Below are 27,832 nucleotides of genomic sequence, written 5' to 3' on the forward strand. Positions count from 1 at the left end.
TGCATTAACATGGAATTAAGACTAAGGAGATATGTCATACCTGCTTGTACACGCATGCATGCATCGCTAGAAAAATTGATTTCTACATTTTAAACACTATTTAAAATATAAGCAAGCAGAACTATAGCATAGCTACCAAGAAGCTTAGCGAACAGCATATCATAAAAGCAGAAGGAGATTACAGTTCTTAGTTCAATTCTCATTTGTTGTAGTAGACTTTGAGTGACTTTCGTCAAATTCCTTCATCTTCCCATGTGTCATATTCTGCATCTTTAAAAAATCAAGATAAAGAGATCTTTTACAGGATGTTTGAGGCAAGGATTTGCTGTCAGATTGTACATTACTTCATTAGGAACTACTGTTTTTTCAAAAATGAGCATTCAAAGCATGTAAAAACTGTAAATTCCTGTCAAGAAACAGTAAAAGTTGTTTCAGAAATATTCAAGAGTTTTATAGTGATGAAGTTTTTGTAAGGATGGGCCTGGGAGTACTTTTCAGAACCAAGGTTTTGTGCAGTTGCCGTATTTCTTTATGAGTATGATTCTTGCTTTGTTTTGAAGGTGAAGATGATGCCTGTAGTGGTAATTAAGCATTGGAGTAGGATGTGCTCAGGGATGAAGGTGGCAGTCTCAGGGTACTCAGAGATCAAATAGCATGGTTGATGGACTTCATCAGCAAGTACAATTTGACAGCGAGAGCCCACCTATGGTCTACAGATCAGCAGTTTAGCAAAATGTCAGGACGGAGAAGCAGCGGTGCTTTTTTCATAGTGCTGCTGTGTAACCCCTTTGTCGCTGCCCTTGGGGCACTGTGCACTCTTCTGGTCACCTAAAATCATGCAGAAAGGGTTCAGAGTGATGGCGAGCATGCAAACGTGAGGAGTGGGACAGGATAGCACAGGCCCAAACAGGTGGGAACAAGTCAAAAGGGAAGTAAGTTAAGGAATGGCAGAGAGAAGGTGGAAAGGGGACAGGAAACCTATGCGAGGAAAGAGTTCAAGTTGTTGTTCCCTTTAATTAGGATGGGAGCTCACTGCCACAAGAACTCAGTGAGTCATTCACAAGATAATTGAGCTGTTGTAGGTGGCAGATTTTGGAAGAGATACAAAACCTGTTTCAGACCACAAGACATTTTTGGATTACTGAGGACTTGTACCTAACATTGATGCTGATTGCTCCAGGTTTACACAGTTCTAACACACCAAAACCACAGTGTCTCTACGGCAAAACCCTAAACCAGAAAGATAGCTGGACTGATCCAGCCAGATCACTCGTAGACGATGTACCAATAACATTTTAGGCAGCAAGGATGAAATTTGGGTGAGTAACAGAATCGGCTTTTGTCATTACTTGTAATGAAACCCAGGTGACTCATCTAGCCTCAAAAATCTATTTCCATGGTACTTTCAGTGTCATTTTTGACTGTGTAAGGTTCAAGTGAATCATTTATGAACATATTCTAGCAGCTCAGTCAAGGGATATTCTTCCAAGCCTGGTTTCTTTATGAGACAAAAATGGGAAAAGAAAAAGAGCACTCTGATCAATCTAGAGGTTTACCCAAAATCTCACCTGAGCCCAGGAAAATTTAGTTCGAAGTTCGCCTGTGGTCTGGAGTCAGTGAATCAAATGTAATGTCTCTGCCTGTCAGAAAGGATAACATATAATTACCTACCTCACCAGGGCATTGCAAAAATTAGTTACTATTTGCATAGTGGTTGAATAATTTAAAAGTCTCCATCTCTGCTTTTCTGAAAGATTGTCTTTCTAAAGCAAAATAAAGTATTAGTAATTTCGAAGTGGTAGTAGGGGAGAAGGCAATCTCCAGAGCACAGCTTGAGTTATTCAGTGATGCCACAAAGACACAGGCAGGCGCTGGAGAACAGCTGGGGCACATCATGCAGAAGGACCAGAGAGCCTGCTTCTGCAGTAGGGCTACTCTTGTAGGATCTGCAACTACCGATCTGTTGTTCAGATGGAAGATGTCTTGCATCCAGTGAAGGCACACTACACAATATTTTGAGAAGACAGAACCAGTAATTAAAGAAAACATCAGGAAGTTGTTTGTTGCTTTTTTTTTTTCCAGTTCAATTGCCCTGCACTTTTATCACAGCTTTCCCTCGTTTCTCAGATAACCATACCTAACAGCAACCCTTTGCTCTGCCTGGTTTCAGGGGTTGCTGGTGCCCCAACTGCAGGGAGAAGATGCGCATCCTCTGCTCACCTCCCAGGATTGTGTGCTATTTCACCTCACACGGCAGAACTGCAGTGACAGGGTAGCTGTAATTTCGCTTTGGTATTTAGATTGCACTTATCAAAACAGTTCATTTGCATTCACAGTCTCACCCTTGATTACACCTGACATTTTAAGTCCATTACATTTGGAAATATCCTGTCTGTCATTTGCAAGATAGGAGAAGCTGGGTTTGCTGGGTTCCCAAAAATTGCAAGACAAAGATCTCTTCTGTCCACGTGTTCCTTCAGTTGACCATTAGTTTGTACTTCCATCAGTTATAATGACTGCAGCAAGTGGGCACTAAGCAGAGCTATGTGACAGAGACCTGCTCCAATTATTTTTTAAGTGCTATACTGCAGTGTCAGCAGCTGTGATCCAGCCCCCATGCCCTGTGCACCACACACACACATGCCAAGGACACTGTTTCTGCATTCAGTTCTCTGGGGTAGGGACTTTTCTGTTGGGGTGACACTGGCTTTATGGTATCAATAAATTTGGGCTAGACTTTTTTCGTTGGATTGCCTGATTTGAATCAAAGTACTTAGAATTTAAATTGTAAGGCACTTTGGCTACGAATTTACTTATTTAAAACTCTGGTGTCCAGATTTCCTCTGTCTTTAAAATAGATGGACCCTTTATCCACACAGGGTGTTGCCACTTTTTTTGCCCAGGTGAGATACATCACAGAAGGTTGCAGGTGCAGTGCCTTGGATAGCTTTGTAAGAACAAACAGAAAGGGCCAAACCTCAAACAATCTCACTGTAGAAAGCTTTTTTAGTTCTGTTTTATTGCCTGGGTGTCCATTACCTGAACAGCCTTAAATCCCGACATAAAGGGTGGAAGGAAGGAGGAGATCCAAATGAAATTACCCTGAAGACAGGGTGCTGAGGAGTCTCCCTGAGGTCTGGGAACACCAGCTTGGTCTCCTAGGCTTGTGCTATCCGTTCAAGCGTAGCCCTTCGTGATTTCACCTGCAGAGCCTCTTTGGTCTGTAAAAGAGGAAAAAAAAAACATAGTAAACACAGACATTTCCTTTTTACTTCCCAGGGAAGACTCACAGATACGGTTGGGGTTGAGCATAACACACATTTGTTTGTACCAAATCATCCTGCTCGCTAGGAGTTTCCTGACCAAGATAGGCAGGTGCCATCATGTACCATGGCACAGTGAAGCATCCCCATATGAGCATCAGGTTTACTTCATGCACACAGTCAATGTGCTTGAACAGTTGTTCTTGTGCTTTGCTTCACAGCAAAGGATTTCTGGAAGAAATGAGAAGAGGAATAAAACAGGGATGCAAAAAGGGACATATAGAGGAGAAAAAATGAGCTGTATGCCAACCCTGCCAGCTACTGGGGAATGTTCTTTCCCATTTGCATAAGTATTAGCTTTATTATTTTAACTCATTGCTTCTCTCTCTCTACTTAGCTTTGTTTGGGATTGGGATTAATTAGCATGAGAGTTACAGAATATGAATTGCAGCAGAATTCTGCTTTATTACACAGCTGGGGTGACCAAGACACAAAAAAGCAACTTGTCATTGCTATTTCTGGGAAAAGATTCAGAAAGGATTTTAACCTACATAGTTTTCATGTGTAACAGGAACTAAAGGAAAAAGGATTACATTAAAAGAAAAAGATGGTCTTCTCTATCCATCCCATCTTTCAACAGTTCATTTCAGTTATTTATATAATGAAAGACAACAGTTCCAACAGAGAGGGCAATGTACTATGAATTTTCCACTTCTGTATGTATACCCCCTGTGGTAAAGTTCATAGCAATGACAAAGAAGCTACTAAAAAAGAGCAGCTTTTGGTCTAGATCTTTTTTACATTCAAAATATCATTTATAACTAAAATCCCTTTGAACCTTATTAAGAAATTCCAGCAAACATTTTTGTTTCAATTTTCCACTTACATCAGCCCAAAGGAAAAAATTAGAAGCAGCTACCTTATGCTTGCAAATGGCCATGGGTATATGCATTCACTCAGGAACCCTACATCTGCAGGAATATGACCAATGGACAATACAGTTGCAAAAGGATCTGTAAGAGCACCTTTCAAGAAGCAACAGCTGCTGAATATGTTCTCACTCATAAGTATTTGAAACTAGATTTCAGAACTACAAGGTCTTTTCTTTTGAGGCTGTGTTGGCTACGCAGAGATCTATGTGTGGCTGGTGGAAAAGGACATGGAAGCCCCACATGTCTCATTCCATAAAAGGTCCTTTTATTGTCTTCCCTTTCTGATAGAAGATGCTTATTTTTCTTTTCTTCTTTTCTCCAAGCCATTTCCTCCCTCTTCTTTCTATCTACAAGTGAAAAGTGCACTCATTTAAAGCCATGAGACCTACATTTCTTCATTAAAAGTGTATTAAAAAACACACACACTAGAATTATATCGTGCATAATGCAGTCCCCATAACATTATAAAGTGCCAGCAACAAAAAATATTGTCATTAACGCTGTCTTATATTCATTAAGCAAATACTTTTCTTCATTTTTCTATTACATGATCCATCGGACTTTATTTTCTTGTGATTATGGAAACAACTGAATGTTACACCTATAAGTTCTAGTTGCTTGCTCCATCATTTTCTTTTAATAGGTTTCAACAGCAAAGAGGAAATTAAACCAAGGAAATCTTGTAACAGAAAATGAAGAATACCTGATTATGTGCATATTGCAAGCATTGAAGGAGGGTAACTCATTTTAAGCTATGCCTATAGGGCACTTTCACTATTTTAGTTCCTAGGCACACAGTTCACCACTTACTCATATTTCGTGGATGCGTTTCACACAAAAGTCTGACTACACGCAAGGTAGTGCTTTGATGCACACTTATCCAAAAGGGAACAGGAACCAGGTTTGCATTTTATCCAACAAATGAAAATGGACATAAACTTCAGCACTTAAATTCCAGCTACAGCCAAAATAATACCTCTGATGCCCTGGCTCTCACTGCCTTGGAGGTGCCTGGATCTACCCTGTCTGACACGAAAAATTGCTCATGCACTGGGCATTGCCTCATGTTACAAGGTGCTCCTCCCTTGGCTGGTCTAGATGATTGTGCACTTTTTTTCTGCTGAAACCTGGTGAAATCCAGGAGCTGAGGGTGCTTCTACCTGTGGGAAAGGATGAGCTCCCTCCAGTTGTCATTGTGCAAAAACCAGCAGCTGACATCGAACCCAGGTGTCCCTAGACTTTTCCAAGAAATAGGGGTCACAGTGTTTGCTTAGGGGTGGAACAACTGCCTTCAGGGATTCGGTTTCCAAAAAGAGCATCTTAATCAGCAGGCTGCATCCCCCATGTGGAAGTTGTGACACCTTGCTGGAAAAGAGTTAACTGAAATGGGGTGGACACAAACATCTATAGTGTCAATGGGGCATTCAGCTGAGAGGATGCCTTTGACTCATGAGGACTCTCCGGTCTGCTACTGTGTTTTATGCAGTAACTGCAAAAATAAACAAACATATAAAACCCAATAAAACCCTACCAGTGAGTAGCGCCTGCTCTGCTCTGGGTTTTTCTTTAATAAAACATGGATATAAGGTGCCTTTCCCCATGGTAATGTTCTAGACAGCAGACAGAGCTTCTGCCCTGTAGTCCCTGTTAAGTGCTTAAGGCATTGGCTGACTTGGCTGATGCAGCAGGATGTAAAATTGGTTGATTGTAGGTGATTTGCTGCTCCCCAGTCAGGCTAGAGTAGATGCTATTACCTCAATAGTACAGGAAGGATAAGCGCACAAGTCTCTCCTCCAACACAGAGAGGTTCTTGTAAATTAGGTGCTGCAAAAGTCACTTTTAGCTTTTGCCCTGTTGCTACTAACTTCTGAAACCTCTCTGACAGCACAAAACTACCTTAAAAGTGGTTGCAAGCGAAATTTCAGTTTCCTATGAGTAGGTGCAGCAACATAAAGAAGCCTGACTCTAAATGAGAGCCAGGCACAAGGAGACATATATGCAAAAGCTCTGCAGGTAATGAAAGGATTCTTTGTTTCTACCACAGCAGCTGGAGATGAACTACCACCGTTCAGTTGCTTCCAGGGCATAGACAACCTAGTTAATCTGAGCCGCCCTCAGTCCACATCCCAGATGGAGGTATCGTGCTGTAAGAAATTGAGATGTTCTGTGGAGGAGAAAATGGTTCAGCTACAGATTGACCTGTCTCCATAACAGCAACTACATGCTGATTTTTCCCCCTAAAATTGTCAGTGTTTTAAGATCTACCTATAATCATTAAATGAGCATCGTTTGGGCTTGTAGCTGGGAGGAACAGGGTCCTACCTGCTTCATGCAGAGGGAGCGCTAGGCTGTTTGTTGTTGGCAAATATCTCGTAGAAGAGAAGGACACGCTGTCAAATTGACAGAGGCGATGATAGTCCGTGGTCCAGAAAAACATGCCATAAACTAAGTCTGATCAACTTTCCTCTTTTAAAGATGGTAAAAAGGATTTTGCGCTAAAGCAACTTGCTACCATACATCTCAGATTGCCAATATCCCTTTGAAACCTCTATGAGAAAAGAAGCTGCATTTCAGTGTTGCTGACTAAGAGACAGAAAGAACAGCTTGCAGATAAGCAGCCTCACACAGAACATTTTTGGCCACCCCACTGCTGTTAGGCAGATTGGTCTGAAACCCCGCAGAGACTTTGCCTATCAACAAGGGTGTGACCTTGGGTGACCATCCAAATGCCACGCTACAACCTGGCTTTGGAGAAACACGGTGTCCAAAGGTTGAGGGGACCCAGTGCATGTTTTGTGAGATTTCCCACCCTGTCCTAGAATGTTGCAAGAATTCTCTCCCTCCATTAGGCACATGTCTCCAGGGGGTGTTCAAGGACTGTCTCTGCCGGCAATTTCGTTACAGAACTGCCATGCTTTGCAGTCTGGGAGAGCTTGCTCCTTTCTTTATTTTCCCCAGTAGGGAATTATTCATGCACATTACTGTGGCCATGTAAGAAAAGGAAACATTCAGTTCAGAGCGTACATGCACCCTTTCCTCTGCTGGTGGTGTGCGTGAATGCATGACCCACTGTTCCTTTTAATCACACATGACCACAAGCTGCTTCCCAAATGCTGCCTTTAAAATCAGCTTGAGGACGTAGAGAAGTAATGGGTAAGCAGCACAGCCAGATTTGCTGTGACTGCCTAGAGCACCTAATGGTGAAGAAACCAGACTTCAGCACAGTCTCCTCTCTTCTGCCTCCCTCTTCTGTTGCAGCTGTAGCAGCATCCTGCCTCCTGCTCCGTTGCTATGCCAGCTTCAGTCAGAGGTTATCTGTATGGTAATTCACAGCTAGTTATGGATAGCAGTGCTACTTTTATAGCATAGCACAGCCTAAATGAGCAAAATAAACCGAGGATGAACATATGTTGCTGGAGGACTGCAGGGTCCTTCCTGGAGCAGATTGCAATTGTTCCTTGGCCAGATGACCTGTGCCATGTCTGCTTGCTTTCCCTGAGCGTAAGTTTGCTGTCTGGAGTTCACTGGCAGCACCAGCACATCCACTCAGCCTGCGAGGAGAACATGTGTATGTGTCTGTGTGTCCCTGCCCCTGGGGCTTTTGGTTTCCAACCTAGTTACAATACCTTGAGATGTTCTTCTCATACCCTGTCCCCCATCTTGGTACCGCAGTCACTCCTGCTGCTCCCTGTGGGTCTTGGGCCAGCGCCTATGGAGTAGAACACATGAGAATTAGGCCAAGCAAGCTTTGAGACATCTTGTCTCTCTGTCGGTTCCTCACACTCTGCCTTGTGGTCTCAGGAGATTGTGGTGGCTGTGCTTGTTGGCACCTATGCTTGTGCCTCTACTAGAGGTTACTGTCCCACTGGCAGAGGCAGTGCATTTTTCCCAGAGCCCCAGCAGTTCAAAACCCCAAACTGATGTAAATCACTGCTGGTTTCAGCTTGCTCACAGGTTTTGAGCAACACACTGCAGTGGGTGAGGAGCAGAGGTGCTGCCCGTTCTGCTGCCTTAGCCAGCGTGCTTCTCTTGGCAGATGGCTGGGCACCGTACCACCTTAAGCTCCCCTCCAGCATGAATCCTGGCCCCATGATAGCAGCTGATGCACAGTGAAATTGTGGAAGTTCTTTTGTTAAAAATTGACAAAGTAACATGTGCAATAGAAAGACCAGAAGCATGCAGTGCCTGATTTTTGACCCCAAGCTTTCAGTGTGACCCACAAAGGCACATTGGCTCAGGCCACACAGATGGCAGGATGTTCTCTCTTCTGATCTTTGTAAGATGAGCAGATTCCTAGAAATTACTGTTGCACATGTTTCATCTTGTTTCTATGTGCCCCATTGTTATTTCTGTTTTGCTTCTGTATGCCTATTTGCATTCCTTTATCCAGAATCCTTTCCACAGTTTCTTATACATGCTGGTGTCCAGTACAGCATAATAGAGCTTGATTGGCCCACAATCAACTCTTCATAATAAAAATCACATACTATTGTCTGATATGTTATAAGTCACAGATAGTGGAGAATAATATACTTCTTTTTCTATCTCTCGTACCAAGAAATTTGAGAATGCTTTGGTAATCCTGCCATAAAGCTGTGTGTCACTTCAGAGACCTTCAGAGGCCACTGAGTTACAAGTCGCTATCAATTTGTGAGACTCAAGCAAGCTTTATGCAGTAGTCTGGCATGTAGCGTTACTGCAATCTGCACTAATTTCTCCTATAAACAGGTGCTACTTCCCATTCTTGAGGGATTTCTTTGGTGGGAGGAAGTATATTAAAAATAGACACACTTAGTTTTGCAATTATCTCAGAAATCAAGTTAAAAACACAGTTTTAAGGGTAACTTAAGTGACAATGAATTAAAGAGTGCGGTATGGTATCACTCTGAGGTAACTGAGATTTTGGAATCAAACCCCTTCACTGTGTAACTTTCCAAATCCTCCTCTCTATTTCCTACACTACAGGCTGCCTTTTCCAGCAGGTTGCAAACTTCAACAATCAGATGATACACTTCAGTGTCACAGAGCCTCAGTGCCACAATATTCAGATGTAACTTTGATGGTGTGAAGATATGTCAATTTCCTTTTAAGAAAAAAGTTTAACTTTACACCAAGCAAAGCATACTTACCTTGGAAATTCATACTAAAATACGAGAAACAAACCTTTGCCCCCCTCCCCTTCACCCCCCCCTCCAGGAGTGCTGTGTTACCTAAAAGCTGCCATTACCTAGGGAGACAAAGGAGTTATGTTTTATCCCTCATTGCACAAAGACTACAAAAGCATCTCTATGTGAGATGCTCTCTCTGCAACGTTTTTACATAAGGCATCAATAGATCTATTCCTTCTTGAGTGGCACTCCTGTAGTTCCTAGGAAAGGTGTTGAGCAGACCCTGGACTTTAAAAAGTAACCTTGCCAAGTGCAACACAATAAGGTGAGGGAGGAAGGAAACTTGTCTTCTGGACATTTAGTCAGCAAGAGCAATACTGTGTGAGGAAAAAGCCAGACACCAGTCATTACGGCTTAACATTATTCAAACAGTGAAGTAAAGCTGGAGAGTTAGCCAAGAAGTGAAGTCATGCTGAAAAGCCCAGGGTCACCTTCTAAACGAAAGCCTTATATGACACCATTGCTACTATGGCCCATCCAGGTGGGGTGGTTCTCCACCTCACCATCTTATCAGAGGTGCTTTTTCTCAAGTCCCATGCAGGTTAGGCATTAAAAAGCCTTTTACACACAATGGACAGGACAAAGTTGGTTCACGAGCACTAACATGACAGAGCTTTTCAGAGAAAGGTTTCTGGAATTTCTGTCTTACTTTTGGAAATGACTAAGCTATGTCAGCTGAGATAGTGTCCTTCCTTTCTGCAAACAAGTAAGTACAAACAAGTTTATGAGGCACCCTTGCAGCATGGAAAAATCCCATCCCCATATTTACTGACAAGACTAAAGTAATTTTTTTTTTGTATAAACACTAGCAAGAACCTAACCAGGAGGATGTGCCTTTGATGACAAAACTAAACAAAAAGTCTTTCGAGTAAGAATGGTCTATTAACTTGTCTCCCCCGCAACTAAGGTAAACATTCAACATAGAAATGTTTTGTACCCTAATTTTTTTTCTGTTTCCTCTGTGCTTAGGCCAACTTGTGGTTTGGGTTGGGAGCAGCATAGTCCCAGTGTTAGAGTTACACCGGTCAAAGCTGTCCCTATAAATCAGGCAATACCCTCTGCCTTGCTGTTCTTCTCCATTTTTGGCTTTGGCTGGTGGCTGAGCTGAAGGGCCTCACCTGAATTAGGTCTTTACTTCTTCTACTCTCTGCAGTATCAGGCAGGATCCTGCTAGATCTGACACTCACTGAAAGAGTCAGCTCAGTGCCACTTTCCATCCCAGATCCATCCAAGATCACAGATCCTCAACGAAGACTGAAATCAGCAGGAATCCAGGATTTTATTCCCTCTTACAATTAGTTAAGCTACTAAAACAATTATGATTTTGCAGATCTTTCTGCTCTCCCCCCAGCATAACGACCAAGAAAGATTTTGAAAAAAAAATCTATTCTATAGTTGTCTTGCTCAGTGCTCACCGGCTGTTGGAGGCAAAGAAATCTGTATCTCTATAGATTTGGGCCACATGGCTTAGCTCAGCAGTCAGTTTTCCAAGCCACAATTATAAGGATTAGTAATTAGCTACTCATTGCTATTATCTGTCACTAGACATTAATTTGATGGCAGAGCTTGTACATTAGAGTTTTCTGGAGGATGCTAATGATGTAATGGTAGGGGAGGGGAACCTTTTGATGCCACGGTAACTGAAGAGAGAGAAATGAAGCCAAAATGTTGTAAACCAATAATAAATCTAACAAACCAATACAATCAAGTGGAACAAAATCACTTTAAGTGACTCTGTATTTGCATTCACTGTCATGGTCTCATTTATGCAATTATTATTTGTAATGTTATATTGATCCTTTTGCAAAGGAAAAACTGTAGTGATTATTTTTTTTTAAAAGAAGAGAATAAAAAATTTTAAAAATAATGTTCTTATAAATAGGGATGGGCTGGAAGATTTCAAAAACACTTCATTATGCTGAAGGCTGGAGCTCAACTATTTACCAGTAATGGATCAGACAATAAAACTCACTGTGCTCATCCAAATCACTTATGGGAACGAATTGAGTTACACAAATTTCCTTTCCTTTGCCTTGGAACTGTTTCCTGCAATGTATAGGTATTTGTAGATATGAGAAGTGGGCAAGATTTTTGGAAGCACTGGCTTCCTAAAGAAACTGATTATGTATTTAAGAGGGTTTTCTGAAATAGTTTGTAATCTATTTCTGTGGGTTTCAGCTCACTGTAATACCTCTGCAGACCTCATCAGATATGTATTTGAATCCCAAATGTTCTGGGAAATATACTCCAGCCACCTGTCCTAGTTTGTGACACAGAGCATTTTATAATTTATCTGCATTTTTTAAATCCTTACCACACATTTTAAGTAAATTTATTTCCCCAAAACAGGCTCCAGGGATGAGATAAGTGCATTTCTGGGAAACCATGGGGATCCAGGGCAGATCCACCTCAAATACACTGTGCTGTTTGCCTTTTCACAAGGGCAAATGGTACCGGTTTGTGGTTTCAGGCTCAGGGGGTCTTCTGAGATACAAAGAGTTTGTGCCCAATCAGCATGGAGTGCTTGCCACCGATTCCACAAAGTCATATATTTTACTATATTTAACACAGGTAAACTAGGCCTAGATCAAACATTTATGCTATTCCAGCAAGTCGTAATGCAAGTCACTCTGTCAATCATGCCCCCACACAGATGTATTATACCTTTTGATTGCCAGATACAAGTGAATTGAAAACAGAGGCTCCTAAAATGGTTTAGTGGCTCTTCTTGTAGGTAATCAATTACTCCTAATTGCTTAATAACGATATGATTTTATGATGTCTCTTTTACAGTCTCTCTCTCTCTGTTCTGTCCAAATGCTCAAAATATACAGCTTCCCAATAAATCCCCCTCCTCCTCGCAAGCAGCACAAAATGATCTTCAGCCAGCAGCTGAGATTGCTTCCAGCACAGAGTAATCTTGATCCAGCAGTGGGCTTTGATAGTTACCTCTCATCCAGGCAGTCCTAGCAATCCCCCTGTGCATGGGAATTGCTGAATTTCAGATGGGACTGTGATGAACTCCATTAGTGTCAACATGCTCAGCAGCCCCTGACAGTAACAGGGACTTCAGCGCTGTGGCGGCAATGAAATATTGGTACTTTGGTTAGGCATGAATAGAACGTGCTTGATGGAAGATAGTTGGCAAAAGAGTCATAAACCAGCATGTTACCAGTAATGAACAGATCAAAACCTGAACTTCATAGCGTTAGGATGTGACCTTCCCCCTACAAACAGGGTCATAGCTCAAATGGACCAATTCTGCTAAGTATCTGGGAATAACCTTGTATTGATGTGGAGGGTGTCATTTCCATGTTAGCTTAAGCTGAAGTAAGACTGTACTGCTGCCGAAAAGGATGTCTTATTCCCTTTTCCAACTTGTGGTTTCAGTTCCCTGTTCCTGCCTTGCAGTAATGCAAGTAAAAGTGCAGGAAAACACAAGGGGAGGGCCACCCCTTCTGACAGGGGGTCTCTTGCTGTAAAGCATTAACCAAACTGCCTGCTGAGGGGGCAACCTGCAAGGACAGAAGCCCTCTGCTGCCTGCAGGCCAAAGAAGATCAAATTCAGAGAGAAGAATGTTACTGAAAGCTTTAAAATTAGTGATAGCACAAATTAGGGGCCGCGCTGCAGGAGCAGCACAAATCTCCTTTGAGCAGTGAGCACTCCTGCATTTTCTAGAGGATGCTGGACAGGCAGAAGTTGTCTTAGCCAAGCAACAGTGATGCAACAGCTGCAGCTAGGCACTGAACTTGACAGTTGTCAATAAATGAAAGGTGGTAAAGCTTGATGTCTGAACCTCAACAATCTTGTGGTTTTGCCTGTGAAAGTTTCACCATGGGAAAGAACAGCAGGTAAAATCTGACTTACGCTTTAGGAAGTGTGGTGCTAAATTATTCTATACAAAGGAAATTAGACTGCCTCCTTCCCATGTGCTGATCCAGCTGATTTTCAGTTCCTGCCCTCCTTCCACGGCACAACTTCAGACCAGAGCCATGTCTTTCCACCGTCTCAGTGCTCTGCTTTCTGACTTCCTCCTGTCATGTCTCTGCCTACCATCCACACCCCCAGGCTGAACCACTTGTGGGAGTTAATCCTGGTAAAGAGTCATGAGAGCAAGCACTGGAACCACGAGCTACTGCCTTGTGAGGGTTAACACGTGCGAGCAGCCCCAGGAGAACTGCCTGCAACACCTTTCTCTTCCCCTGCAGCGTATTTGGGCAAGGTAATTTAGAAGCTGAACTACCTTTCTGTCAGCTCAGGACAAATGCCCGTGCAGGCCAGTTTCATGGGGTGGTGTAACTCAGTGGGGTGAGGGCTGCCTGGGCTATCTGGGGTTTCATACAACCCCAGGGACAGCCTATGTCTGCCTGAAACTGGCTTTATCAAGAGCTGAAAGGCCTCAGTGCCCCACTGGTGCTAAATTTCAAGTCTTTGCTGGCAGCACATCCAAGCCTCAGCAGAACACAGCCGCTTTAGCCCTCTTGTAAGATAAAGACTAAGTATTTAAGACACCACCAGCAGCGTTTAGACTTCCTCCTTGACAAAAAAAAAAATCACATCAAATATCCGTATTCTAGAAAGAATTCACAGTGGCTGGAAGAGTAGCTGAGGTACTCACCGTATATGAAGGCATGGAGTTGTTCTAGTAGTGGCTAAGCTTTCTGTTACTTGATCTGCTTGGCTGTCACTTGGACTTTAAGAGCTCACTAAGCTTGCCTGTAAGACATCTTCCACAGGAAAGAAAGCAAAACAGGAAGGCAGTTGCATTTGCATGGAAAAGTTGAAAGCTATGGCAGCGATGCAGTCTGATGCTGTTTCTCAATCCAAGGTGTTCATTATCTTGTTCTGCACAACAATGTTTTTCCTATTCCTACTTACTGCTGCAACCACTGCCTCTTTCATCATTCTATTACTGCACAGTCTTTAGGAAAGGATGTTTATGAGATAATCCATCTTTCTTCATATGCATAACAAAATAAATTAATAACTACATTAATAAAGCAGCTACAGTATTTTAAGTTCTTTTTTTTATTGTTATTGTAAATAATGAATTCCCCCCTGCCCAAATTATACAACAGAGCACAATTCTTATTCACAACTCAGAACTTCCAATTATTTTTTTTCTTCAATTTAGAGAAACTTACCTTCTCTATCTACTAGTATACCCCCAACTATTCTATTGACTGAAGGCACTAATTAGGAACAAAATATGCATTCTGGTTTTTGGAAATCACATTGCTACTTCAAAATTTAAACAAAGGGTTTATAAAGTTATATGGATCAAGATAGTGGGGTAGCACTACATATTTTGTCTCAAAAGATTGTGAAATTATTCCTCATCAACCTCCAAACTACCATACCAACAGCTGGAATTGCTTTCATTATTACTTCCTGGCAAGTATTGGGAATGACGGCTGCAGGAATCCTGTGACATTCAGAACTTTAGCATGATGAAAACTAATCTTCATTTTAGGAACATGGAAGCAAGCAAATGTGAATGTTAATGTTAATGTAATTAAAAATTTGCCAGTTGGGGAATGTTGGGCATGAGGCTTGAACTTAAAACTAGTCTAATTTTTTCACAGCTGTGATGCATGTGCGTATGGAGAAGACAGATGTACTGAATTCTAAAATATTTAACATTTGCAAATATGTATCATGCTCCTTCTGTGTGATTTGGTGTAACTCCAAATGAAGCTTTTATCCCCCCCTTTATCTTATGCTCAGGATATTTTACCTGCATTTACTTCTACATGGTGCATGACTGCCGGTCCCAATGCTAGACCTGAGGGCAAACCATAAAAATCTGGAAACATATGTATTTTCCTCGTTGTTCTCTGTTTTGATTTTGGAACTCAGAAGGGGATTTCCCCTTCCTGATTTTCTTTGCCTGTGGCCAGCAGGCAAAACCATCGCAGCGAAAGAAGACAGTTCATAAATATTAATCTAATTTCAAGCATGAGAATATATATTTCTGGTAAAAAAATCTATTAGTGTAAGACTGCAATAACTAATCTTATGCAACCAGGCTAGTGAAATCTGAAGAACAATAAAATAATTTCCATTTGTCCACCAATGTTTTCGATTTGGCACAAGACGACAGTACATGACTGTGTCACTAAACGTCAGGTATTCAAATAGTGAAACAGTTGGAAGCACACAACACCTGGGACCAAATTTTTTTCCAGGTTAAGGACTTCAGAGTCAATTTGCATTGACAATTCAGAGGCAAACCTAACGTGCCAAACCTAGCCTTTGGACTGACATCTGCCTGGGAGAACCTGCCACGTTAACTCCTTTTTCATTTTTTATTCAGGAATAAATGAACACCAGCTGAAGCCACCTAACATTCAGTTCCCAACAAGGACAGGCCCATTAAATTCAAAAGCAAACCATCTGCTGTTGACTGTCATTCAAGGTCAAAGGCATGCTGTCCCTTAGGTTAAATGTGTGGCTATACCAAATATTTCTTTTCTTTTCCCCAACCCAGCCTGGTAAGACTATGGAGAGCAAGGTGGGTTAAAGGTCAAAGAGGCAATGCCACATCTAGGTGTTCAGGAGGGCCCTGGATTTTCAGTAGGTGATGAATTTATGTCATGTTTCTCTGATATACTTGCCTTATAGGCAGTGCCTGTCTAGTACTCCCTACCAATCACAGCTTCTCCCTTGAGCCTTAGCAGAGGCTTTCCAGTACCTACAGAAGAGATGGGGAGGGACTCTTTATCAGGGAGTATAGTGACAGGATGAAGGGTAATGGTTTTAAACTGAAGGAAGGGAGATTTAGATGAGCTATTAGGAAGAAACTCATTACTCATTACTGTGAGGGTGGTGAGGCACTGGAACAAGTTTCCCAGAGAAGCTGTGGATGCCCCATCCCAGGAGGTCTCTAAGGCCAGGTTGCACGGGGCTTTGAGCAACCTTCTCTAGTGGGAGGTGTCCCTGCCCATGGCAGGAGGGTTGGAACATGATGGTCTTTAAGGTCCCTTCCAACCCAAACCATTCTATGATTCAGAGAAGGAAAAGTGAATGAGTCCTGCCCTTCAGGACTGTGAAACTGGGATATAACTTCCCTCAGCCATGAAAGAGAAGGGAGGTCTGTGAACCTCATCCTCATTTTTTTCTCTTCCCTTTTTTATATCAGGGACAATGATGGTCAGCAGGGAAATGCTCTCTGTCAGGTAGTCCAGAGCAACTGCAGGGCACTCATGCCTTGAAAGGTCCTTTCTTCTTTGAAAGCTTTGGCACTCACTCTGCCCCTAAAACTCCTTGGTCCACTTCTTAAGGGAAGGGCATACAACCTTCCCTTCTCCAGAGAGGAGGCAGAAGAGAAGGCCATAAAAGACTTCTCCTACTGCTCCTTGAGGCCAGCCTTGAGGACAGGAAACAGAGGACTGAGGACAGCCTAACCAGCCTTGCCATCTGTTCAACTCACTCATCAGGCACCAACATATTGCAGTGGGATGTGTTAAAATGAAAACACCCTTCATCTGCTCTTCTGATGCAGTATGTGGTGGGATCCCTCATTCTGCTCTTCCTTTCCCAGGCAAATGCATGAATGGGCTTCACCAACATGAAGGCCTTGTAAGGCAGTTTGCTTAATGGATTTACCTCACCTTTAATGAGTTTCAGCACATCTTCACAGAAAGTTTACATGTGTTTAGCTTGATCTTTTTTAATTCAGTTCATTAAACTGATAATGAAAATAAAGCTCAAGCACTAGGACTGTTAGTGAGCTGGTCATGGCTAAAATAGAATGCCCATTAAAACCCAAACTAACTGCTTCAGGTAGGATTTCTAGTTACAGAACTATTAATTTAAGTGTTTCACCATGCTACCGAGGTCCATTTTTTTCATGTACGTAATAAAAATGAATCTATTAATCTACAATATGCATATTTCCAGAAAGAAATGAACAGGAACATTTTAATTTTCAATCAGCATTTCTGGTAGATGAACACTATTAAGTACCATCATATAAAATATCTGTGATAGCTTAAGGGTGCAGAGTGAAACTACATGAATAAATAAAAGAGCCAGCAAGTGAATCATAAAAGCTTACATCTAAACCACAGACTTCTTTAAAAGAATAAATCAGGATTAACATAAGCGCATGCACATATTTGTGTGTATATACCTATGTGCTCAACCTGCACACCAAATCCCTTCAAAAACACCTACTTCTTTTTGAACCAGAGGGCACATATACAGTTGTGTGATGCTATTCCAAGCAGGAAAAAAAATACAGCTAATCCAAATATAATGATAAAATATTTATAGAAATTAATTTATAAACATATAAATGCTGGTCCATTTCCTGTTAAAGGCTGTTCACAAGTCCCATTATAAAACCTTACTTTCCATTATTTCCCAAGTGCCTGCTCCAGACATGCTTCAAGCTCCAAGAGCATTCCAGGTACCCTTGGTGAAAGCAAGTTCTGATTTAAGTGGGAGCAGGACAATGGCTGGACTTGCAGAAACCAAGCAAGACACAGCAACTGCAGGACTGCCTGACCTACCTAGCAACAAGGGCAGGTAGAGAATCTGAAACTGGTGAGGGAGGAAGATCAGGAGCCACTGGGAACTGGGGAGAAGAAAGGTTTTGACAAAAAAGAGGGATGCAGGGAGAAATGATCTGGAGGGATGAAAGTTCAGGGTAGAAACAATGACAGAGATGAGACAAATATTGCTGCTGGGTGGGAGCATCAGGAGGTAGACAGGAACTGAGGACAGATGGTCCTGCGTGGCAGGCAAGAGTGGGGCAGAGTATGGAGATCAGGTGCAGACTGAGTGGGATTCACCAAGCAAACACGTGGATCAAAGGCAAATGAGAAGACTTGAAAAGATTTCTGTAGATAGGTCCATGAAAAGATGTGTTATATAAGGGGGTAGTGGCGGGAAAGCAAAAAAGAGATGAATAACATCCCTAACTGCAAATTTATTTAGGTTTCACAGCATATATTTAGAAAGGGTGGGATTAATTTGCCATTTCTGTTTAGCACTTGGATCACTTAATTTCTTTTTTCTTTCTCTTTTTAAAGAATTTTGGTGCGTAATATTTATTCTCTGCATACTCCCACAAACACATGTACCTAAAGCACAAAGAAATGAACTGCTGTAAAGATAAGAAGTACTAGCTGAAAAATGGTTAATAAATTCCTTGAGGCTTTGAGAAGCAATGAGTAACAACAACCAAAACAAATAGCATCCACTGAAGGATATTTTTAATTTAACTTGTTCACTAAAGACTTTTCCCAGTCATGTTTGTTATAAAATATACTATGAAGTTGTTTGTCTGGATTTTGGAGGGGAATGGCCTGGAAGCTAAATCACAACCAAAACTGTAATAAAAAAGATGAAAAATGTACAAAAAGACCATATTAAAACTTGATTATTACATTTTAGTATCCTCAGGAAGTTGTTTACAATATATTTCTTCTTTCCTGATACTAAATCTTTTCCTTTCTGTCAAATCTATTTCACTCACCGTCTTTGTAGCTTAAACACTTTCTCAGTGGCAGCAACTGTATTTCTTTGTTGTCTCACCACCTGTTCCTCTTCAGGTATAGGTTTCACCTGTGACAATATAAAGCCAAATGTGCTTAAAGATTGTTTCACAAGATCTACGGAGCTTTAAACTTTCATTAAAGGTTTATTTGTTCTGATGAATAAATGTGTTATTTCAACAGTGTCAGAACAAAGTTCACACATACAAAAATCAGTAAAAGGTCCACCAATAATATTCTGCTCATTAAGAATGGATTTGTAATGGGCTACTCAAAATAAATATTTGCCTTCTTTTTTTACAGTATCAGGATGCCTAGATTTACAAGTCTATCACTTTTATTGAATTAATTGAGGAATAAAATGTCTATAAACAAATAAGATAGTAATTCACAAGTTGAACAACAAATTTGAAGTTCTTATTCTAGTTGAAGTAGTGCAGGAAATGCAATAAAAGAAATTTTACACTTTATGGCATTCACAGCAAAGAAAAGCAAAGCTTTCCTTACTTGAAAAGGGAATCTGTTAGTTCCTTGTTGGAACATACACAAATATGTGCAACAGTGGTAAATGCCACAGTTTAATATTTAATGATCCTATGATCAAAACGTTTTTATGTCATGTAAAAGGCATTAATTTATCATTCATTACTTCTTTATCTAATATTCTTTATTTTTTTTTATTACTTATGGATGACGATGTCTGTCAGTCTACTATATATATGTTTGGGTAGATCTTTGATGGCAAATAAAGATCAACAATGTGGTACAGGGGAGATTTTAATACTGAAAATAGAAGCACAGCTCCACGAAACCCTCCTCAAGTGGAGAGGAAACTTGAACACCCTCATCTGCCCATCAGCTGTCAGAACAAATCATCTACATGTGATGGGATATGATGGGAAAGGAAAAGAAAAAAAAAAACAACATGAGAACATATTTTTTCCTAGTTTTTGGTGCTGTTGTTCCTTTGCAAACTTGTCTCCTATCAACGTTTCTATGTGGAAACGTCCTCCCTGGAGTAAGTCTGCCTAGAAGTGCTCCCTACTCCAGTGAGCATCATGGTGCCAGGAAAAGGAGTGAAAATGGGGCATGTTCTTTCAGCCACTGCAAGATTAAGAGTTCCCTAGATGAAGTATTTTTCTTAATATACCTCCAAGAGCTAAAATTTTTCCAAGTGTTTAATTTCCAAGTGAAAGGAAAACACAAAATCTACATACCTTTCACCATAGTCACTTGTGGGGCTCTGCAGCTCTGACTTGCCAAATTCAGACTCATTCAACCTTGCAGTATTACTACCCCCTGAGACAAGATCTCCACAGAAATCATAACAGCTTTGGAATATGGTGCTGCGCTCCTCCACAAATATCATTAAAGCTAATAGTCCGTACATCTCATGTCAGCAAATCCTCAAGAGCAAACTTTGGGTTTCAAGTGTGGAAATGGTCTAAGAATAAGCTCTCGGTCTCCTCTCCACCTCTCTGTCTCACAATTACCTTTGATTTTGTTTCTCTAGCAAGCAAGTATATGTAATGTCCAGTGCATGGAGGAGCAGGAGAATTGTCTCACACTGTCCCTTCATGCACAAGATGTGGCAAAATTACATCTGGAGCCTCAATTACAGCACAGAAAACATCGAGCCCATGATGAAGAGTACTTGATATTTCAAGAAAGTTGAGGAAAAACCCCCAGCTCCTGAGATCACGCACACTGTTGCTGAGCACGTGCACAGAAATGGGGCATCATTTCTGGGTTATGTGGTGCAACAAGTGGTTTGCACTAAATGAGGGTGTCTGTAAAGAATTGCTCTAGAGGATTCACTTCCATCTCTCTCCAGCTATAATTTGGACACAGATGGAGAAATTGCATTCCCCTCAAGGATGGCAGATGGGGGAAAATATGGATGTACTTCCATAATTTTCACAAGGATCTGACAATTATTAATAGTTAGTCCTTAGATAGCACTTTACATTTACAAATCTCAGTACGAGCTGTATTTAATTAATGATAAGTCCTTAAATACACTGGAGTTGAACTAATGCAGTTTAGAATGACTGATGCATGCAGACAGAAGAATTGTTAACCTTAATGAATCATGTTTGGGACAGTGGATGGAATAAGTATTAGAAATATGCTTGGACAGTGTGTCACAGGCTGGTAAGATAAAAATTTAGTCATCTGACACAAACTGTTTTGTAGTCTTCCAGCTTTTGACTGTTTTCCTGGTAGATCAATAGCCATGAGGTAAGCTGAGATTGCAACGTGCAGCAATGAGAAGATATGCAGCTCATGGCGTCACAGGCACTGGTTTTCCTTGTATGGTACCAGTGCTGCCAGGGGAGTTACTTACTGATTCCAGATGGGTTTAGCAGATGCAGAATCAAGCCCACGAGTAACCATTAAATTACAGTCACTATCAGGCTTCTGAAAAGGGGCATAGTGAGTATTGGTAATTAATGAGTATAATTTTTATATCGCTAATGTCAGCAAAGCAATGCCTTAATGAAAGACCTGGATGAAGACCATATGTTTTTCAAACAGATCACCTTGATGATTTTGTGGTATGAAATACTTGGGATGAAACAGTTACCTCCTAAGCCAAGTCGAGAGTGATCCTCTTCTGGGTATAACAGCACTTCAAAAACTTTGACCATCAGCATCCATTACCTACAGGAACTGCATCCTCACAGAAACCCAGCAACACGCTGGCTCTGTGCCCTGCATTGCTTTTTAGAAATATCAGACGTTATCTCAACGTAATATATTTACAATTGCATTTTGAATATCTCTAGAGTGACTGGCAGACAGATCAATTCTTTTGATAAAAATGACTTTTCAATATTAAAAAAATCCATCTGAGCAGCCTGCATTTAAATTTTCCTTTAATATATTGCTGTTAAATTTTCTGTGTCTGCTTCAGTGTTTATGAGTAATGCCATTATTCTGTGTCCAGATAAGCACCATTCCATTCGTTTTCTATTAAATTTTCTCATCCTTAACCCCTTGAATTGAGGGATACGACAGGCACAGCTGTTTCAGAGGCTGCGAGCAGAGGCTGCAGCAGAGGACCGAGTCTTATGAGCACTGATTACTCACCCTTGCACTCACAGGGTGCCCGAAGGGCTCCTTCCAGCCTTGCTGCTTAAGCTTGCTTATCTCCTCTGAGGCTAAAGCTGGGTTTTGAATGACTTGTGGTACTGACTCCAGAATTCTTGCATTGGCGTGAAAGTCCCCAGAAGGTTGTAAAAAAAATACTTTCCCAGCTGCAGAGTTGTTATTTAACTGTACAAAAAGCAATGGCCTACACCAGGAGAGCAAGGTGCAGGTATAACCATACTGAATACTGAGGTTAGGCATTTCCGTGTGTCAAACATATATGCTATTACTAATAATATCATAAAGTATCTTGATATTATACTTATTTCTTAAAATGATCTGCCACATTATAACAATGTTTATTCTTTCAATCATGCAAGATACTGAGACTTTGCTCCTTTATGGCCACATCAATTAACTTCCCCCCACAGAAACAAATGACAAGAGGACACAGTTCTTGCTGGACGTATAGGTAGGCTGGTAGCTATGGTAGCAAGCCTTTGCTAGAGTGAGCCCTGTTTTGGAAATAACAGTGCACAGGCTACACAGAGCAAAATAAACACAGATTTGTTTACTAGTAACCTGCTGTGATAAACAGAATTGAAAAGGATTAGGTGATCCTTTGGGAAATGAGTCTCTTCTTCATATTAATTACACTGACAGTAGCTTATTAATGCTGTGTCAGCTTTTGTTTATAGCTTTCACAGGAAAAAAAAAGAATTAATAAAACAGAACATGAATGTAAATACACTTATTTGTTTGCTTGGTACACGTTTCAGTGGGTATTTAAATAAACAAATTAAAATACCCTCACCATTATGAGACAAAGCAGAAGAATTAAACCAAAATCACAACAGAAAGCTGTCAAATGCTCACATTTTGCTGCTTGGAGAATGCATAATACATGTAGCATTTTCTTTGTGGGATCAGAAAGTCACATTATACTGCTCACCTTCACCGCCTTTTTCCCAGTGAGGTCTGTGGTTCAGTTTTTGGGGGAGAGAACATGAAGAGTTCCAGATCCATAAGCAGCCACGCTTCTTCTTTCGCTCAGCTCTAAAAATCATTACAAAATAATCTGAATTGTTCCCCTCTGAGACATTTGTGTTCCAGAACCCCAAATGCACCTTACCCCATTCCCCAAAACAGGAGAGGCCTGTACCAAGGTTACGCAGTAACACACACGCTCCTACCAAAATGAGCGAGAAACACAAAGGGAACTGCTTGGGTTTTATAAATAATGCAACAGTGAACTGTTTTGTTTAAGAGAATGAAATACCAAGGAAAGGTCTAAAGTGTTTGAAATGGAAAAGAAGCCTAATGTTTCATCAGACCTCTGTTCTAGTATGTGTAAAAACACCTGGTCTTGCTCAACTTTGTGCATAGCTGTGACAGCAGCTCCATCAGGATCCCTAAGACAGTCGTGGAAAAAGTCAGTATGCAAGAGTGTTATCCCATGAAAACCTCCTTTCCTTCTTTTATTCTGTTTAGCCACTTAATTCTTCTCAAAGTCCCTCATCTTTTATTTTCTCCCTCAGGAGTTTATCTCCTCTCTCCTTACGCTGGCTCAGCCCAGATGGGAGTACCAGGGATCTCAGTGGCAGGTACTTCACTCACTAAATTAGGATCTTCAAACTGAAAATGCAATCTGTAATTTTATAGCAGTCTGCCCTGCTTGGGACATTAATCTTGCATTGTTTGTGGGGGTTAGGACTTGGTGCTTTATCATAGATCAAACTCTAAAAATAAAAGTATCAGTAATAAAAACACCACAGCTGGCTGGGACACGCTGCTGAGGTTCACTGTCGGAGGCACAGGGAGAAGTTGCTCGGACCAAAATCCATCACCCTGAGGTGTCCCTGGCACATTTTCCCCGATACTCCCGGCGTCACAGTGAGTCAGCCACTGCTCCTCAACTGCCAAAACTACGTCAGCTGCCTGGGGTTAGTCAGAGGGAGGCCAGGGGGGACGGCAGTCCCTCCCCAGATGCTATCACTAAATAGGCTGTGGCCCTGAATACAGAGCAGAGCTGTGGTGGAAGGGCAGCCAGGCCCTCAGGAGGCTCTAGTAGCCCTGAGTGACCTACTTAGATGATGGTCCACAGCTTCACGTAGCCTGTTTGTTCCTAATTGCTACCCTCCTGCCACCTATTTCCTACTTGCGTCACAGGGTACCTCGGTGGCTGGTCCCACACCAGCCATCAGAGACACAACCCAAAAACGGGATCCTGTGTCCAGTAATGGGGGTTGGGGTCTCAGGAGCATCATGGGCTCCGTGTTTTGCTTTCTGGCACGCCAGGGTTCACCTCCATCTCAGCAGGGCAGAATCTGCACACCCAAAACCTGACCGACTCACGGCCTGGCACACCAAGGAGATGCAGGCTGATGTTGTGGAGACAAGACTAGGGAGGTGCACAATCAGATCTCTGGAAGTCTGATGGGCCTTAGCTTTCTACAGAAGTTGTCTTTGTCTAGAAACACCCATATTATTCTGGCGAATAATACAGCTCCCTTGCAGAAAGGCTGTGAAACGCAACAGAGCAGGGTGTGTGTTTGCACACATATACTAATAATGTAAAACAGATGCTCAAAACCCATGATTTGATCTCATATAAATGTTTATAATATTCCCTAGTTCGGACAGGCAAGCTTTTCTGCTTTGGCAATTAAATGCATGTTTGGCTGCATTCCTATACATTGATAGCATCTATTGTTCGTTACAATAAACAGCTGGGTTAAATAAATATATAAAATTATATAGGAAATTATTTCTCTATGGCTCACTTTTTCTCCTATTACTTGTCACATGTAGGAAGGAGGTTTACAGAAGTCCTGTGTGTGTTGCTGGTCTTATGTCATGTTTCCAATTTTGAGAGCCTTGTTTAGAGCTTTGTTATTTTAACCATATGCAGACATAAAATAGCAATATAGTGATAATGAATATTTACCATTTCAGTAGCTGATTTCTCTTACAGAAATCCAACTGCTTAATTTCTATTTTACTCATATTTGAGTGGATGGTCTGGCACAGATTAAAATATAAGACGTAACTGTACCTCAAGCACCTGTGTCCAGTTCTTCTAGGTCTGGACTAACATTTATTACATACAGGAAATATAACATGGATTGTCAACAAAAGTTTTCCTGCCTTAAATTAGCATATGTATCCACAGCATATGGATTAAGAAAAACTTAAAGGAATGGTTAGAGAGCGCACACTGGAAAGTGAAAAAATGTTAATTTAGCTAAAACCTCAGAACCCCCCAAATATTTCAGAGCAGAAAACTTGAGAAGTCAGATCCCTGCAATGCTAATACAACATCATCAATGACAACTGCATCCTGAGTAGACTCATTAAGGAGAATGCCCACAGAAGAATACTTGTATCCTCTTTTTAGATGCAGAACAATCTGGTCATCAGGCAATAATCAGCCTGACAGTAATCACTCCAGCTAGCTGAGGGGACTTTTCATAGCACCATCTGAAAGAAGCAGCTTTTGATGCTGAGCATTTAGCCTTGCTGTTGTCAGGGTGACTGGAAAAGAATACATAGAGTGGGATAAAACAGAAAAAAATATGTTAAAACTTTATTCATGGACAAAAATCAATTTTAAAGAAACAAAATATTGTTTTTAAGTCATACCAATCATGCCCAAAAATACTAGGACTACTTGAAATAAAATGAAGTGTTTGATTTTATCTAGCAGTGAAAGAATACAAAATTTAGGGCAAAGCTAAAGTCTGATATGACAAAATGTTTACAAAATGGTTTTCTTTATTCCAGCCTGCTTGAGATGAGGGAGAAAAGGTTATGCCTTGAATGAATGAAAAGGGGAAAAATAACAGATAATGATATTTTTGAGTGATTTACCAGCTGGACCACTCTTCAGATCTCATAGCTCCTAGTCTGCAGGGATTTTGCTCTGTGAGCAGCATGGTCCTGTGCAGCAAGGTAACAGGTATCTAGCTGCAGATCAGGTGCTGCCACACTGCTAACCCTCTGCTGAGCATCCTACCCTATTGCTGACCTACTGCGAGATGACTCATGTGAAAAGCTGACTCACATACACCTTCCTAGAAAGGCATTTCCTTGACTTCAGGTACTAAATTAGAGCAAAGACATTGTGTTTAAGGCCCAGCGCTGTAGCACATGGATTTGAATAAGTCATGCATGTGAGCAGGACCTTGTTTTATCCCTGAGCAGTGGTGAAGGGGAAGAGAAAGGGTCTTGCATTTTCCCATTCATATTTTAAAAACCTAAGACATGGTATAATATATCACCTAGAATTAGACAATAAATAAAAGGGTAGAACTAATCTGTATTCTAAACTAAAATGCATCTTGTACATTAACAAAATAAGTTTCAAAGTGAAATGCCAAACCTTAACTGTGCTAACATTGAAAACACCAAAGAAATTTAAAATTATTCCCTACCTTGTGGCGATAAACCTCATGGTGATTGCCTTAATCACATCACCTGTGGTTTTTCAAAGAACTATGGTCTTATTCCTCACCCAGGATGGACCAGTCTGTGGAGCTGCTTTTCACGTCTGGTAAAAAACCAGTTTGTATGGAAACCAGCAAAGTGAACCATGCAGGGGGAGAATGATCCCCTCTGTCCCGGTCCTTATTATGGCCAAGGTTGCTGAACAAAGTCCTCATGGGCTGGTTTCTCTCCCTGCCTCTGCTGAAGAAGGTGGCAAGCCAAGTTCTTCTGCAATGGCAATGAACTGTGGAGTCACTACAGCCAGGGTGTTGAGCCAGAGTCCCTGATGCTCAGCTTGTGGAGGTGCAGGAGGTGAGGCTGGAAGGCAGCCTTGCTCCTGCTGACCAAGGGCTCTGTGCAGAGAGAGGTGTCGGCACCATCAGTCAGCAGGACACCAGTATTCATGCAGGGTTCAGCTTCCATCTTCCTCTGCCCCACTGCTCTTGATAGGAACAAGGATGGTCCCTCTCTGACTTGAAGGATCATGGCTAAAATAGTGTTTGTCAAATGCTGAGAATTGTAGTCATAGATGCCACAAAGAGGCCCACAAAGCAAAGAATAATGCATTTTTTGCAGCCGAGCTTGTTCAGTATTTGGTAAATAGCCCATTAAACTATAAAAGAACAACAAAAATTAAGTGTTTGCTGATAAACCAGGTACCATCTGCTTTGCACCAGGGCCAGAGTGTTGTAGAAATAAAAATATGTGGTCACGCAATGAAAGGTTTTGTCCTCAGCACAGGGAGGATGCTAAGCCCTCACTTTCTACCACTGTAGTTCTTTACTCAGCAAGTATCACGGCCTTTCCCACTGCCTGCTGCATGCAGCTGCCTTGTGTATTGCCATTTCCCGACTCAGCACACAACACGCAAACACTGCGTCTCACTGAAGCAGCAAGCATTGCAAGAAGACATCTTTCACCAAAGTGGAAGAGAAACCGAAACAGGCACAGAGAAATGGTCCAAATTTGTAGGGTACCTACATGTGATGATGGTCTTGCCAGGTGGCTGTCGTTATTGTCTCCAGATGACGTGCGCTTGCTGGGGGTTGAAGAGCCACATCCACTTCCCGGGGAACTGAAATGTTGGAACGCTGGATAAGGAGGACAGGGAAAGAGAGTCAAGTTTGGTCAAAACAAGTTGCTTAAAGCACATGGTCTGTTTTCATTTTTTGGCTAAAACACCACAGTGAAAATGTGTTGTGTGATGACAGAAAGAGGGAAATTGCCATCTGCCGGTATCCACTACAGCTAACAATATTTTCCTATCCAAACACCAAAACTGTTTCTGTGCCATATATGCTCAAGCAGCTGGCAATCGTAGCAGAGCAACAAGCTGCTTCAGTGCTTTGACACGTGGTTAAACGAAAACAGAAGTAGAAGAAACAGT

At 41.5% G+C, this 27,832-nt stretch overlaps 1 long non-coding RNA gene across 1 annotated transcript; it reads right to left on the bottom strand.

Annotated features, from left to right (window-relative positions):
- Positions 1-1,568: 1,568 nt before the first annotated feature.
- Positions 1,569-7,904, bottom strand: LOC106885956. Its single transcript, XR_001411539.1, has 4 exons — positions 7,822-7,904; positions 3,332-3,494; positions 3,040-3,221; positions 1,569-1,640 (listed from the first exon to the last, which is right to left on the bottom strand). It is a non-coding gene; the product is annotated as an uncharacterized LOC106885956 (long non-coding RNA).
- Positions 7,905-27,832: the final 19,928 nt, after the last annotated feature.

Source organism: Calidris pugnax, unplaced genomic scaffold (assembly GCF_001431845.1).
Source record: "Calidris pugnax isolate Ruff unplaced genomic scaffold, ASM143184v1 scaffold13, whole genome shotgun sequence".
Taxonomy (NCBI): domain Eukaryota; kingdom Metazoa; phylum Chordata; class Aves; order Charadriiformes; family Scolopacidae; genus Calidris; species Calidris pugnax.